This window comes from Meriones unguiculatus, chromosome 8, assembly GCF_030254825.1.
Source record: "Meriones unguiculatus strain TT.TT164.6M chromosome 8, Bangor_MerUng_6.1, whole genome shotgun sequence".
NCBI lineage: Eukaryota > Metazoa > Chordata > Mammalia > Rodentia > Muridae > Meriones > Meriones unguiculatus.
In genome coordinates, this window is record NC_083356.1 from 73,165,286 (window position 1) to 73,181,339 (window position 16,054).

The window sequence follows — 16,054 nt, forward strand, 5'->3', positions numbered from 1 at the left end:
CCAGCACGTTGGCATGCGTGCCACCAACTGAGCCACATCCCAGTCCGGATGCCTGCCTCCTTCCTCCCTCTCTCCCTCTCTCCCTCTCTCCCTCTCTCCCTCTCTCCCTCTCTCCCTCTCTCCCTCTCTCCCTCTCTCCCTCTCTCCCTCCCTCCCTCCCTCCCTCCCTCCCTCTATCCCTTCAGTTTTTTTCTTGCTCCCCACCCTTTTTCCTTTTCTTGAGACAAGGCCTCGAGAGTATAGCCCAGGCTAGACTCTCAATCCTCCTGCCTCAGACTCCTGAGCGTTGGGCTCACAGGAGCCAGCCTGAAGCACTCATTGTGAAGATGGTATGTCATCTGGCATGATTACAACACACTTAGCATCCTAGCACTCAGAAGGCGGAGGCAGGAGGATCAGGAGTCCCTGGTCAGCCACTCAATAAAACCTTGTCAAACACAAAAACAAAAACAACAACAACAACAACAAAAAAAGCCAAGGACTTAGGGTGCGGCTTAGTGGTAGAGCCCTTTCCTAGTCCCTGCAAGGTCCCCAAAAGCCCAATCTGTGAATCAATTTCTCTATGTGCCCAACAAAATACTGGTCAGAGGGGCCTGAAAACGGCCTCGGCTCCCTCCTGTTGACAGGCACAGCAGGAAGGTAGCTCAGCCCTAGCCCCGCTTCCAGCAGGGGAAACAGGCTCCCAGAGCTGAGGGGCTGGTCTGGGCCTGCGGCACTGGCTGCGGCCCTGGCTGCAGGCAGACCCTCTCGCCCCAGCTCTTTCTCGCCGTTCAGCCTCGCCTTCCGGGCCCCGGCATCCTGGCCTCTAGAGGAAGATTCCCGCGGTCCCGGTTGGGGGTGCCAGACTGCCGCGACGACAGCGAGTTTTTTTAAATCCTCTTCTCGCTGACTTATGATTATTCTTCTTTAAGGCAGGGAAGAAATCCAGCGCGTGGCAGCTGGTCACCTCGGGGTGGCGGCCCCTCCTCGTCTGCCGACCTGCAGAGGAGACCGGAAGCTGGAGGCTTGGAGCCGGAGGAGGAACTGGAGGAGAGGATGGAGAAAGGGAGGAAGAGGAAGGGGATGAAAGGCCAGTGGAGGAGAACGGAGATGAGATGGAGGGGGAGCACATGGAAAAGGCCCCCCAGCTCCTCTAGCAGATAGGAGAGCGGGAGACACACAGATGAATAATTTACCAGGAAAATGCAAAAGGAATTTAGAAACTGCGTTTATAAATATTTATTTTCGCAAGCTCCCCCATCCACGTCCCCCTGCTAGCCCTTGCGGGAGGGGAGAGGTGTGGGGGGTCCGGTCCTTCTACCCCTCAATTTCTCCGGCTTTTCTTTTGGTCTGGCCCTGTCTCCCTCCTGTCTCCCCACCCATCTCACACTCTCCTGCTTCCACCTGTCTCTCTGGCCAGATGCTGTACTCACCCACTCCCTTCCGCTGTGTGTGTGTGTGTATTCTTGTCCTTATGAACCTCTCTTCTCTGACCCCATTTCTCTCTGCTTCCCGGGCTCCCCAACCTGTGTATGTATGTCCCTCCCTCTCCCCTTTCCTCCTCGTCAATTTCTGAATTTGCTGTCCTCTGCCCATGCCATCCCAGAGACCTCATCTTCTGTCTTGGGTCAGGCCCTGAAAGGACTGAGGAGAAGCCGTGGGAGCTGGCGTGGGCGGGTCATTTCCATGGCAGTGCCCTTTTCGCCATAGGTAGGCACCTGAGCGAGATCTCAGAGACAGGGACAAAGAAGGACCATGTGAGGTGTTCCTCTGGTACCCCTTGGTCAGTGAATCAGCCACCACCAGCAGAAGATGGGGTTTCAGGGTGGGGCCCGAGGAGCAGCGATTGAACAGACTCATCACAGTGCTCACCTTCTGTGGGTTTTCTCTGAGGAGGGCCCCTGGGCTAGGGTACCATCACACACAGTCCTGGGAGCAGGAGGGGGGTTGGCAACTGCCCCTTAATCTCCTTGTTCCAGGCTTGGGGAAGCCAAGTACTCTTGGATGCCTTGGTTGCATGCCTAGGCCTGAAGTGGGGGGTCAGCACCTTGTCTTCTGTTTTTTGGGGGGCCTGACATCTGTGCCAAAGAGATCTGGGAGTCAGGGAAGCCTGTGGGTGTCACACATCTGTGATCCCAACACAGCACAGTCAGGGTCCCCCTGAGATCCTCTCAAAACCAACAAGAGGACAAACAACAGGAACCAGTTCCTTTTTGGTTGAGATAGGAGAGGTTGACAATATAGCCCAGCCTGGCCCAGAACCCTCATATCTAGCTCAAGTTGACCTTGAACCTATGACCCTCTTGCCTAAGCACCATGAATTTTAGTACTTGGGAGGCAAAGACAGGTGGATCCCTGAGTTCGAGGCCAGCCTGGTTTGCAGAGCAAGTTCCAGGACAGCCAGGGCTACACAGAGAAACCCTGTCTTGGAAAAAAAAAAAAATTAAAGAAAGAACTGTGGATCTCAAGAAGCTTTAGCTAAACACAGTTCACTCCTGTGTTACAGACACTCAGGAGCTGAGGCAGAAGGAGCTTGTTTAGGGCCAGCCTGGGCTACATAAGGAGTTCCTGCGGAGAGGGGAAATGGGAGGGGGTGGGCTCCAGGAAAACCTTCTGGAAGCTATGTTCCAGGCCTCCCAAACACCGTGGCCCTCAGGGTCCCTAAATAGCCCACATTGGGGTTGCCCTGGCTCCTTGCTGTTCTAGCCTTCCCTGAGCCCCTAGCACTTTTTCTTCTGCTGACATTGAGGGAGCAGGGACAGGGAGAGGCCCTGCTGCCTGGCTGCGTGGCCACACCAGTCTCCATCCAAGGACCTCTGTCCAGCTCACCACGTAGGATAAGGAAGCTGCCCCTTCCCGAAGGATTCTGTCATCCACTAGGCCAGTTCCCTGCATGGTTCCCACCGCTGTCTCTGGGCCTTGCTTTGTCCATAAAATGGACATGTGGTTCTGACAGATTCCACAGGCTGAGGTGAAAGGTCTCCTTCACCTTCACAGGAGGAGACCTGAGCCTTCCCAGTCCAGAGGTCTCTGCCTTAGGCCCGTATACATCCACAGTCCTGGCTGTGGTTGCGTGGGCCAGGGGGCAGTGGCACTGCTGCCTACAGAGACCATTGCAGGGTGGGTTGGACATGTTTCCACTACAGGAAACATGCAGTGGATTCTCCAGGCCCCACTGCAGCCTACTCCCCTTCCCCTCCCCCTTCCCTCTACCCCTCCCCCTCCCAGCAAGTCTCAGGAGCGGGAGTCAGAAAGCAATGGTCTCCAGCTGGACCAGGAAAATGGGATCTTTGGGAGATAGGTGCCCCTTCGTTCCAGCCAGAGCTGCAGGCAGGGGATCTCTGAACCACCAGAGCAAAGCCTGTTCAGAGGCCAGACAGCAGATGAGATGGACAAGGCCTGGGTGGGACTGTGAAGCTAGAGAGAAGGGCTGTAAGCAGCCCCTTAAAACCAGAGCCTTCACTGCCCACCTTGGCATCACAGGCTCCTCCTATCTGCTCCCTCTCCTGTCACCCCCCACACACACACAGTCTACAGCCAAGGAATTCAACATCTACCACTCTCTAGGCATGGCACTCCTTCCCATCCCTTCCCTCTCATGCCCCGAGCTGGGACTTCCTCTTTCCTGGGTGGGCTTGGATGTCTGCCCCTATCACCCCTGATTCCTGCCCACCCTAGCAGACTCCCTCTCCATTTCCAGTTGGACTCAGGTACTTTCCAGGCCGTTGGGTTTTGCATGTGCCACTTGGTGACCTAGAATGTTCTTTGTGTTCATATCAGCTAGTCAGCTGCTTGCTGAGGTCTCGGTCCAGGCTCTGCTCTCCTGGGAGCTGCTTAGACCTCCCCTGAGCTCCCTGGAAGCGTTCTCGTGTTTACTCATCTGACTGGAATGGAGAGGGATACCCAAGCTTGGACCAAAGTCTGGTCAGGGGAGAAAGGGGAGGGCTCAGCGGTGCGGGGTTGGCACGGTCCCCAGATCGACCTCTCCCGGTTTGGAGCCACGCTGCCTAGGAACCGTGCACCAACCCCTTTTCCACGTTCTGCGGGGTGGGACTGGGCTCTGCCCACCTGCTTTGACCTCACGGGGACCTGTGTCTTCCTCCTGGCTGTGTCCCCTGCTCAGACCCTCCGTTCTTCCCCCCACTGGCTGGGAGGGCAGCAGCACGAGCACGGCCACCGCTGTTGTAAGGACTGGGTGAAGCCTGCTTGGTCTGGGCACCGACGGAGCAGGCTCACGGTTCTGTTTCCCATTCCCCAGCCTGGCCCGCTGCCACCTCTGCGTGTGTCTGGAAACCCTGCGCCAAACAGCCCGCAGCTCGAGCCCTCTGCGGCTCCCCATTGCCCACCCCCAGGAGCTAAAATCTCTCACCCACATTCAAAGCTCTTTATTCCCCATGAGGACCTGCCTATTCTGGGCAAACCTCTCACAGGTCCTGCCTCCCTCAGCTGCAGCGCTAACTCGGTCCAGACCATGAAGGTTCTCCCACAAGGTCCTGTGCTCCCACGCAACCGCTGGGCACGGAAGGCTCGGCCTGGCATTAATCTTCTGGAAGGCTGTTCCGGCATGCAGTCTGCTGCACAGCTCAGACCCTGGGCCAAAACTGGATCCATAACGACCTTCACCTTCTCCCAGTCTCTAGACTGTCACTCTGGTGCGGAGAAAGGAAAACACTAACCCGGGCTGGCTTAGAACTCGCTGCGGAGCCCAGAGTAGCCTCCAGCTCTTGGCAGTCCCTGCCTCAGGCTGCTGAATGCAGTGATTCCCTGGAGCTGGGGAGCAGCCCGGTTGGCAAGGCGATTGCCCCAGGTTCTGACCTCAGCACCACATGCAGGCACGGTGCTGCACACCTTCAATCGAAGACTAGATTGACTGGGACACATCCGGCAACGTTTTCCCCCATTTGCAAAAGCAACCCATGCTAACCGCAGGTACTTTTGAAATGAACGTAAACAAATGAGAAAGCGTATTTTGTATTATCTATTTATATTACTGTGTGTAGTGCGCGAGTGTGTGTGAGTGTGTGCATATACTCATGTGTGGAGGTCAGAGGACAACTCGGAGTAGCTGGTTCTCTCCTTCCCCCTTGATGTGGGTCATCAAAGACAGGCACTTTCACTCGCTCAGCCTCACGGGCCCCAGGGAGAAACTTCAAAGGGCCTTTACTTCATCAGCCGGCCACGGCCACCAGGGTTCTTGCTTCTGCTGCTCGACCATGCCCATCCTGCAGCACCCAAATCCCCCATCCCGAAAGCACACCACCCCTTCACCTTGCTCCTGCCGGCACCCCTGAATTGCACAGCCTCCACCCCCAGGCTTCTAAGAGAGGTTTGAGGAGCCCAGAGTGCCCTGTGCAGCTAGCTGCTGTCTCATTTGCTTAAGGCAATCCCTGATTGCTAAGGATTTCAACATCAGCACCCCAAGGTTTCAACAGTTCATGGCTGAGCCTGCGGCACATAGTGGCGTTTCCCTGGAGCCAACAGCACGGGGCTTCGTCAGTGGCTTTTCCACAGCTGTTCCCAGGACGTCTAGGCTGGTGGGGACACTGGGAGGCTGAACTGAGGGGTCATTCTTCCAGAGGCCCTCTAACTCTAGCCTAGCCAGCCCCTTCCTTGTGCTGGTGTCTGGCTGGCCCTTAACCTAGGTGGCTGTTTTGGTCAGAATGTCAGAATCTGGTGGGGGCAGGGGGGTGACCATCCCAGGCTCTGGGTTCAGCAGCTTCCTGCCTGCCCTCCCTGGGCAGCAGGACCAGTATGCCCCAGTGATAGGCCATAACACACAGTGCTGGGCTGGGTGTGGAAGCTTCATTCCACAGGAGGCCCTGCAGGAAGCCCGGAGAGGGACTTCAGGGAGGAGGAAGAGATGGGAGAAGCCACAGAAGGGCTCAGTTCCGGCCAGAGGAGGAGGCTGGGAAGGACCTTCCTGTCCTGGGTCTGTGTGGCAGGAACCACAGTCGAGGAAGTCAGGATCCTTCTGGGGGAAACCCTTGGTGAGGAGCAGAATGCAGAAGGCAATGGATTCTGTTAAAGGCAAGCCTCATTACTGTACGTTAATTATTAACAGCATTGGGCAAATAAAAGATGGGACACCCAGCTGGGCCTGTCTCAGACCCTGCTGCCTGAGCAAACTGCACTCGGTTCCCATCCAGGAGACCCAGCCACGAGCCGGAAGAGTAATGATAAACCGGGCCGCCAACATGGGAAGAGCACGTAGGAGGGGAGCTGAGCTGAGGTGAAGGGACACAGGGGCGGGTGGCCCTTCAGTTCCTGGTCTACTTGGATGTATACTGTGGGCTTCATCCTCAGGGACCAGCCAGCTTTTGTGCTGTCCTGACTCTTAGGAGTCCAGGAAGGAGCTCACTCAGTGCTGCCCCAGAAAGCACAGCCGAGACACAGCCAATGGGGGGATGGGCTGCAGAGGGGGTGAGGAGAAAGCGTGCACCCACATTTCTAACCACACCCATTCTAGCTTCATTTCTGGTGCTCTGATTAAACACCCTGACAAAGAGCACCTTGCGGGGGAGGGGGGTTCACTAAACTTAGAGTTCCAGGCCACAGTGGCTCATCGTAGGGAAGTCAAAGTGGAGACTTCAAACACCAGGTCACATCACACCCACGGGCAAGAGTAGAGAGAAGCGACCACACTCACATGTGTGTGCTTGCCTGCCTGCGCCCAGCTCGATTTCTGTGCTCAGCCAGTTCAGGACACCCTTACTAGGGAATGGTGCCACCCACAGTGGGCAGAGTCTTCCTGCATTAATTACTGGATTATCCACAGGCCAACCCAATGTAGACAGTCCCTCACTGAGTCTCTTTCCCCAGGTTACTCTACATCGTGTCTAGTGGACAATAAAAGCTGATCACCACACTGCCCCAGTTTACCCGGTGCCTGGAAGAAGCCTGGGATGGAACCCAGAGCTCCGTGCATGCTAGGCAAACACTCAACCAACTGGGATGGCACCCTACCAGTGGTTTTTGAAGGGTGTAGGAGAAGATGGTAGCCTTTTGGTGAAGACATAGCCTAAGCCACGTAGGACTAGGACACTAGGACCTAGGACTAGTCTTCAGCCAGAGAGGCAGGAAGAGCAACAGAATGGTAGTAAGGGAGAGGGGATGCTGTTTTCCAGAAAAAGAGATGTTCAACATCAAATTGCGGGTACTTGTGAGCGAGAAGAAAACGGAAGCATGGGAAGGTGCTTGTAGCGTTGTTAAAGCCAGGTGACGTCATCCCTCATTGCCTGGGCAGGCCCCAAAGCCTGTGTCCTGATAATAAAAAGAAAAGACAAGACACAAGAGGAAACAGACAGGAGGCCTTGGAAACACAGAGGACAAGCAACAGCTACAAGCCAAGGCAGGTCAAGCACTCCTGGCGACACCAGCAGCCGGGAGAAGGTACCTCAGAGTGTATCAGTCAGTGTTCCATCACTACAACAAAATGCCCGAAGTGCTTTACTTATAGGGAGAAAAGGTCTGGGCTCCAAGTCTGAGGGGGCCCAGGCTCTGATTGGTTGGTTCTGTCACTCTGGGTTTGTGGTGAGGCAGCATGGAATCCTAGTTGAAGCATCTGGTGGGTGACACCCGACACTTACCCCACGGCCAGGAAGCCAAACAAAAGGAAGAAGAGAAAGGAACCAGGCCTCCAGCCCCTTTGAGAACGGCACCACACTGCTTGCTGTGGCTGCTGTGGAAAGCAAGCGTTCGGTGCCTGGGCTTCCGGGCATATCCCTGGTCTGAATATTGTTCTGCCAACAGCCGTGCTCACTTGTTATACCCTGGTGGTAGGTACCCCCAGCACGGTGACCTCCATTCCTGATGGAAACAACTACAGAGAGGAAGGCTTGATCTGACTCAAGGACCAGAGGGGTTCAGCCATCTTGGTGGTAGAGGTATGGCAGAGGCAGGTGAGTGATGGAGCAGAGCACGCCAAGACCAGAAAAAGAGGCCCTTTCGGATACAAGAAATGAAAACCCAGTAGAACAAAAAGATCTGCGAATGCAGAGCAGGGAGTTCACGGCACACCTGATAAAACAGAGACCTGTGGTCAGTTAAGGCAGTGATGGATCTGCTAGTGCCCCTTCCACAGAAAGGGAGTGTTGGGACTTAGACCTTAGATATCCACACACACACCGCACCCTGGCGTCCCCGTCTGAGGACTAGGTTCCCAGGTAGCAGTTGTCACACGTGGGCCATTTGAAGGGTGGCGGCCTCCTCTGGGACAGGGTGGAGGAAGCCGGTCTCCGTGCCTGGCTCCTTGAAGTGGGGGGTCAGCGTCTCTGTTCAGCCCCTGCCTCCTGGCCGCCCTAGCGGGCAGCTCTGCTGCAGCACAGCCTCCTCACCTCTCCTAGCCTCCCCCAGTCCAGGCAGAGGGGACCGAGTGACCTCCAGCGCCCATAAGCCTTTCCTCTTCACACTGTTTGCCTCGAGTGTTTGATCACAGCTCCAGAAATATAGCCGGCACGCTGCCCTCGGAGGAAGGGCACCAGGCTGCTGCGATTGTGCAGGGATCCCTGATTGTGAGGCCTGGGGGATCGCAGGCACCTTCTAAGAAACGGACTACCCCATCAGCCGTGGCTTTGGGATGCAGCGGCCCTACAGCCAGTTCCGAAACACAAAGTATAAATGATTGAAAACACTATCTGCAGAGGGAATAAAACATCAAAAATAGTCATAATATTTAATTGACATCATGTCGAAATAAGAATTTAGCCGGGAAGGGTGGCAGAGCCTGGGGTCCCTCTCAGGACGTGGGGACAGGAAGGTGGTCTGAGCCTGAGAATTGGAGGAAGGTTGAGCTACACGGGGGACCCTGTCACAAAACAAAGCACGGCTCAAGAAAGTGAGATAAGCAACAGTTTTCCCATCAAGGTTTAAAGGCGTAAGTCACGCTGAGCTAGATCAGAACGGCAGGCCCTGACCTCACCTGAATTGAGTTCTCTTCAGACCGGGCAGCTGCCAGTGCAAGAGCATCTAGTGGCCAAAAGCCCAGGGGGCATCTAAAACAACAGGCTGCAGGTGGAGGAAGGAGGTTGGGAGGGAGAGCGAGGGGTGGGGGTGGGGGAGACAGAGACAAAGACACAGGGAGACAGAGATTCTGCCAAGAAGGAACACCCAGCCTTTGTTCTGATGCTAAAACTGCAAGTTCCCTGAGCCAGGTTGAAAGGCCACCAAAACCATCCTCCAGACATGGCCATTGCACTCTGACCCTCAGCAACTGCAGTTCCTTACACGCACCTGAGCGCGCGCACGCACACACACCCACACACCCACACCAACAGTCATGCATGAAGGGCTCACAAGGTCCTACCTACCTCTAACTCCTGTGATCCGCTATTGGTGGATTCTGGGAGAAGGGACGAGTCATTGTTTTGGGTTGTGAACCCCACTGCTGAGCTCACCAGGCTCCAAGTGGTCACACACAGGTGGCCCCAGTTAAATTCAGTAGGTCAGTACACAATAGACTGAAGTGTGAGAGCCCTGTGAGGAGATGGGGGAGGGTGGGCATGAGAGTAGACAGTTATCACATCCACGAGTAAAATGGTCAAATTTTTTATTGATTAAAAATACTACATAAATGTGTTACATTTTGGTGACAAACCAGCAAAGGCTCTTAGGTTGTGTAAAACCAAAATGAAGACCCATCCGTAAGCTGAGTGTCATTTCGCACACCTTTGGAGACAGAGGCAGGAGAATTTCTTTAAGGCCAGCTTAGTCTACATAGCAAGTTCCAGGCTAGCCAGGGCTATGTGGTCAGTCTCTATGTAAAAGATTAAAAGAACCAAGAAATTGTCATATTATTATATTATATTATTAACTTATTGTGTGTGTGCACACACATACATGTGTGCACTTCAAGGACATTTACAGGAGCTGATTCTCCTGTCACGTGGACCCTGGGGATCAAACTCCGGTCCTCAGGCTTGGCCACAGGCGCTTTCATTCTCTGAGTCATGCTCACAGCCCCTATCGTTGACATATTTAAATAATAGCTCCCTCCCCCAGTTTGTATAGAATTGGAATATAATTAATAAGGTTGATTTAATAATTGAACTTTGTACCCTACGAATAAAAGACTCATTTCTTTGCCAGAGCCCATCAAACATTTATGAAAATTGATCATATATTAAGCCATAAAGAAAAAAAAACCCAATAGAATCCCAAAAGCCGATCGAGGAAAAGCCTCATCTTTGACCAGAGTGCAATTAGGGTTAGAGATTATTAAGAAAGGTTTAAATTAAAAAGCCAACCATTTGAAAATTAACAACCACTTTCGTAAATAACTAAGTGAAACCTGTGTGACAAACCGCTTAGAGATGTAACACTCCAAAATGTCACGTGAGTACTGGACTGGAAGGCAGCTGCCAGGCAGGAGAGGGGAGCCCACATGGGTAGGCCAGAATTTTGTGCCTGAGAAGAAGGACAGAATAAGTAAGTGAAGGTAGCGGTGGAGGGCGGAGGGCAGCAAAAAAGAGTCAGGAAGAGAGAGAGGTGTGGATCAATAAAGATAAAATGCAGATCTAATAAATAAGGAAAGAGGCAAAAAAATAATAATGGTTTTCTGAAAGTACAATAAATTAGGTAGACTTGCAGCAGACGGAGAGAAATCAGGACCAACTATAGGAACAAAAATATATATTGAGTCTTAGAATAATGCATTTGAACAGGGCATGTTAGTGGGAAAATACAGATATGACCCAAAGGGATTTCAACAGAGGGAGGAACAGGGAATCTCCTCAAATGAATTAAAGCCACGGGGCAGGACACACTTGCAGAAGCACGCTGGTTCTAATCCTTCTTCCAGCAAGTTCTTCTTGTTTGATTCAGGGCATCAAGTTGGAAAAGCTTCCCTGATGGTGTTAAGAGTGTGGCGTTGGGCTGGGGAGATGGCTCAGAGGTTAAGAGCACTGGCTGCTCTTCCAGAGGTCCTGAGTTCAATTCCCAGCACCCACAAGGTGGCTCACAACCATCTGTAATGAGAACTAGTGCCCTCTTCTGGCATGCAGGTGTACATGCAGACAGAACACTGCGTACATAATAAATAAATAAACCTTTAAAAAAAAAGAGTGTGGCGTTCCACTGGGCATACTGTACCCCTTTAGTCCCAGCACTGGGGAGGCAGAGGCAGGTGGATCTCAAAGTTCGGGGCTAGCCTGGTCTACAGCATTCCAGGACAGCCAGGGCGACACAGAGAAACTCTGTCTCAAACCAGTAAACAGACATGTAGTGTTAAAGCCAAGTGTGGTAGCTGCACTAGCCCTGATACCTATCAAGCTCACACACACAGCCTAGGGTCAGCCTGAGAAGGGGAGCCAGGCTGAGGAACTACCTAGACCCCGCTGTCCTGTGGACATGTGTAGGGGAACTGCCTTGACTGTGAATTGATTTCGGAAGGCCTAGCCCACCGTGGGCCTTTCCATCCCTGGGGTATGCTGGAAACCTAGCTTAGCTTGCGCCCGAGTGAGCCAGCAAGCAATGGTCCTCCAAAGTTTCTGCTTTGGAGGTTCTTAGAATTAGAGAAAGAATACAAACAGCCAGGCTCCTGTGGGAGCAGAAGCCATCAGGGCAGTCACAGCTCACCTTTTCACGTCCTCTGCCCCTCAGCACACCTTGGGCAGGACTTCCCAGTCTGAGTGTCTGTGATTAGCCCATGAGGCGATGCTATCACAGTGAGGTGGTGGTGACAGCCCTGGCTCTTGTGACTTTGCCATCCCTCCTTCCCAGCTGGTACCACACTAGTGAGGGGAAAAGCGGGGCTGTGGTACTGTCTGTGTCCAATGAAGCAAGACTCAAGGTAGTAGCTGCAGTTAGCATTCTGTAGCTGGTATGAGGCTGTGGTGGTTGGTGCCAGCCTGGCAGAATCTAGGCTCCCCTAGCCCGAGTCCCCGAACATGCGCTGAAAGAGTATCTTCTCTGTGTGAATTGATGTGGAAGATCCATCTCTTCGTTTTTGTTTTTCTTTTTTAAATTAATTTACTTAAATTAATTTATTGATTACAGTTTATTCACTTTGTATCCCAGCTAGAGCCCCCTCCCTCAACCTCTCCCAATCCCATCCTCCCTCCCTTGCTTTTGTTTTCCAAGACAGGGTTTCTCTGTGTAGCCTTGGCTGTCCTGGACTCACTTTGTAGATCAGGCTATCCTCGAACTCACAGAGATTCGCCTGCCTCTCATCCAGAATGCTGAGATTAAAGGTGTGCACCGTCACCACCCAGCTAGGAAAGACCCATCTTGATTCAATGGCCAGGGGACCCTGGACTGCATAACTGGAGAAGTCGAGCTAGGCACCTCTCTCTTCTTGATGGTTCCTGCCTCTGTGACTTCCCGACAGCGATGGACTGTGGCCGAAACTGACCCAGAATAGGCCCTTCCTCCCTCACATTGCTTTTGTCAGAGTATTTGTCACAGCAACACAGAAAGAAACAAAGCAGGGACCCTCCGGTTCTATCCCCCTGCCTCAGGAGCGGAAAAGCACTGCTTACATGAGATGTAACCCTGAGCCAACCACAGCTACCTCGGTGTCTTTCCAGCTCGACACTCAATATTGGTGTCTCAGGTCACGAGAGTCTGACACTACACGTTACCGAAGCACAGCCCGTGTTCTGACTTGGCTTCTGCTGTGATAGATGCCATGATCAAGAGCAAGCTGAGGAGAAAAGGGTTTATTTGGCACATCACCGAGGACAGTCAGGGCGGGGACCCTCAGAACAACCCACTAAGCTCAAAGAACCTGATGGCTTTTCCAGCCCAAAGCTTCCATAATCCTCCCCCCAACAGCCCACTCTCTGGTTCCCATTTCTGTATTAGCTACTTTTCTGTTCTATGTAAAACACCATGACCAAAAGCCACTTATAGAAGAGAGTTTGTTTTGGTTTAAGGCTCCAGAGGGACAAGAGTCCATCATGGCAGGAGAGCAAAGCAGCAGGCAGCATGCATACCGCAGGCATGCCGCAGGCATACCGCAGGCATGCCGCAGGCATGCCGCAGGCATACCGCAGGCATACCGCAGGCATGCTGCAGTAGCAGCCATGCAGGACCAGGTCGCAGCCGGGGCAGGCATGCAGCAGGAGCAGGTAGCCAAAGGCTCAGATCTTCTGAGAACACAAAGCAGGGAGCAAAGGGGAGTGAGCTGAGACTACAACCCCCCCCCGCCACCATTGATGTATGTTTCTCCAAGAAAGTGGTGTTAGTGAATGTCCACAAACAGTGCCCCAGGGGGCCAGAGGTCCCAATGCCAGTGCCCACATTCATCATTCAAGCCACCATACCTATTGTCTTCGTTATTTTTCTCTCGCTGTGATAAAATGCCATAAACGCAGTGTTTAGCGTGAGTTACGGTTTCAGAGGGTTAGAGTCTCTGATAGTGAGCAAAAGCACCAGCTGGGCTCTCATGTCTTGAGCCACAACCACGAAGCAGAGAGCTCTAGAGATTGAATGAGTTTTTTGAAAACTTTCAAACCCCCTCTCCCTCCCCAGGTAACACACCTTGAACAAAACCACCCTTCCTAATCCTTCCCAAAGCAGAAACAAAGTATTCAAATATATGAGCCTATGGTGGGGACGTTCAAATCACTACACCTATGGATTCTGACTGATTCGCTGATAAAGCAGAGCTGTCTCAAGCCAAGAGCCAGTGTGATGCCTAGCATTACATTTCTGGAACCATCCTTCAAGATGAACATGACAAGAATGCTTAGTAAAGCCTTTGTTGAAGTACGAAATATTTTATGTGCCTGGCCCTTTAAAGATCCTATGCCCTTCAGCTTCAGTTGGCTCTTGGACTTCTGGGAACAGGAGAGGATATAAAAAGCCAGCAGGAGCCAAGGGCAGTGGCACATGCCTGTAATCCCAGCACTCACAGAGGCAGAGGCAAGCAGATCTCTGAGTTCAAGGCCAGCCTGGTCTACAAAGTGAGTCCAGGATAGCTAAGGCTACACAGAGAAACCCTGTCTTGGAAAAAAAAAAAAAAAAAGCTAGCAGAGGCTGACAGGGAAGAGCGGTAGGATTGGGGAGTAGCCAAGAGTAGGGTCCAGCCGGGAGAAGAACAGGGTCAGAGAAGACAGTTGGTGCAGGAAGAAGGAAGACACAGTGTGGCTAGGGAGAGGAAGAAAAGCTATTGAGCACAGTGAAAACAGGAGATAGTTGAGAGTGAACTGGGGTAGCAGAGTGAGAAGACAGTTGGTGACAGCTGAGCCAGGAGAAGCTGCACTGAGCCAGAGAAGATATTGTTAGGAGACAATAAGGACCCACAGACAAAGTAGCAAGGTAGAGAATAATGAAAAAAGGAAGACGGAAGCCGTGCTTTGTGGTTCACACTGTTCTGAGTTCTGGGGCTGTGCAATAAGCCATCAAATGTGAATGAAAGTACAAAAGCCAAAGAAGAGACAAAATTATCCTTCCTGGTGAATATTGTGATTGTCTACTGGGGAACAGAAAAGATACACATGAAAACACTGTAGAGTTCCGGAACCAGCCAGGAAAGCAACATGTAAGACTTTCCTTCCTGAGAAGGTGTACTTTCATTCTATTTCAAAGACTAACAAATCAGCAGGGCATGGTGGCACACGCCTGTAGTTCCAGAACTCAGGGGGCAGAGGCAGGCGGAACTCTGTGAGTTTGAGGCCAGCCTGGTCTACAAAGCAAGTCCAGGACAGCCGAAGAGCCAAGGCTATACAAAGAAATCCTGTCTTGAAAGAAAGAAAAGAAAGGAAGGGAGGGAGGGAAGGAAGGAAGGAGGGAGGGAGGGAGAGAGAGAGAGAGAGAGAGAAAGGAAGGAGGGAGGGAGGGAGGGAGGGAGGGAGGAGGGAGGGAGGAAGGAAAGAAGGAAGGAAGGAAGGAAGGAAGGAAGGAAAGAAAGAAAGAAAGAAAGAAAGAAAGAAAGAAAGAAAGAAAGAAAGAAAGAAAGAAAGATAAATTCCTGGCTGAGTAATGATGGCTTAAAAAAAGATTTTATTTATTATTTATACAACATTCTGCCTGCACACCAGATCTTACTATAGATGGTTGTGAGTCACCACCTGGTTGCTGGGAATTAAACTCAGGACCTTTGGAAGAACAGCAAGTGTTCTTAGCCACTGAGCCATCTCTCCGGCCCTGGCACACATCTTTAATCCCAGTACTTAGAAGGCAGAGACAGGCAGATCTCTGTGAATGTGGGGTCACCCTTGTCTACAGAGAGAGACAGACACACACACAGAGAGAGAGAGTGCTCCAAGACAGCCAGGACCATACAAAAACTGTCTCAAAATTTTTTTTCCTTCCCTTCTTGCTTTCTGTTTGACTATTTTCTTTATCCCTCCCTTTTTTCTTACTTGTTTTGAAAAGTATATATATATATATATATATATATATATATATATATATATATATATATATATATATGTTTATTTTCAGGCTCAGTTCCCAGCACCCTGGTTGAGTAGCTCCAGCTCCAGAGGATCTAAGGCCCTCTCCTGAACTCTAGGGCACCTGCACTCATGTGCATGTACACAGACACGTAATTAAAAGTAAAGTGAATCTTTTAAAAACATCATCATCGTAATTTAAGACAGGGTCTCATGTGGTCCAGGATGTCTTCAAACTCACTATGTAGGTCCACTGCCTGGACCTTGAACTTCTGATCCTCCACAGTCCTGGAATTATAGGTATGTACCACCATGCCAGGTTTCTGTGGTGCTGAGATTCAAACCTCAGGGCTTTTTAGTTGTTTGGCGGCAGTATACCAAGGGAGCTACCTCTGCGACCCTAGAGATCACTTCCTAGTTCATTCTGTGTTTGACTGGTTTCATGTCACCTAAGCCAGTGCTTTTCACTTTCTCTCCAGGCTGTCTACGGTGACAAACTTGAGCTCAGTCCCATCTTCCGTCACTGTTACGCTGTCTGGTGTTTTATTTCCATCCTGCTCCAAGCCAGCATCTGTCGCTCCTGTCACCACGATTATGTAGACGTGAGTCATGCTCTGCTGTCTTTGCTCATGGCCTCTTACGTGTCACACCTGATGCTGGGCTACAGTTCCTCTGTCATCTTTCACCCATTCTGTCTGCCAAGATCTATGAGCTGCAGTGTTCTTTAGTCTATCTAAATG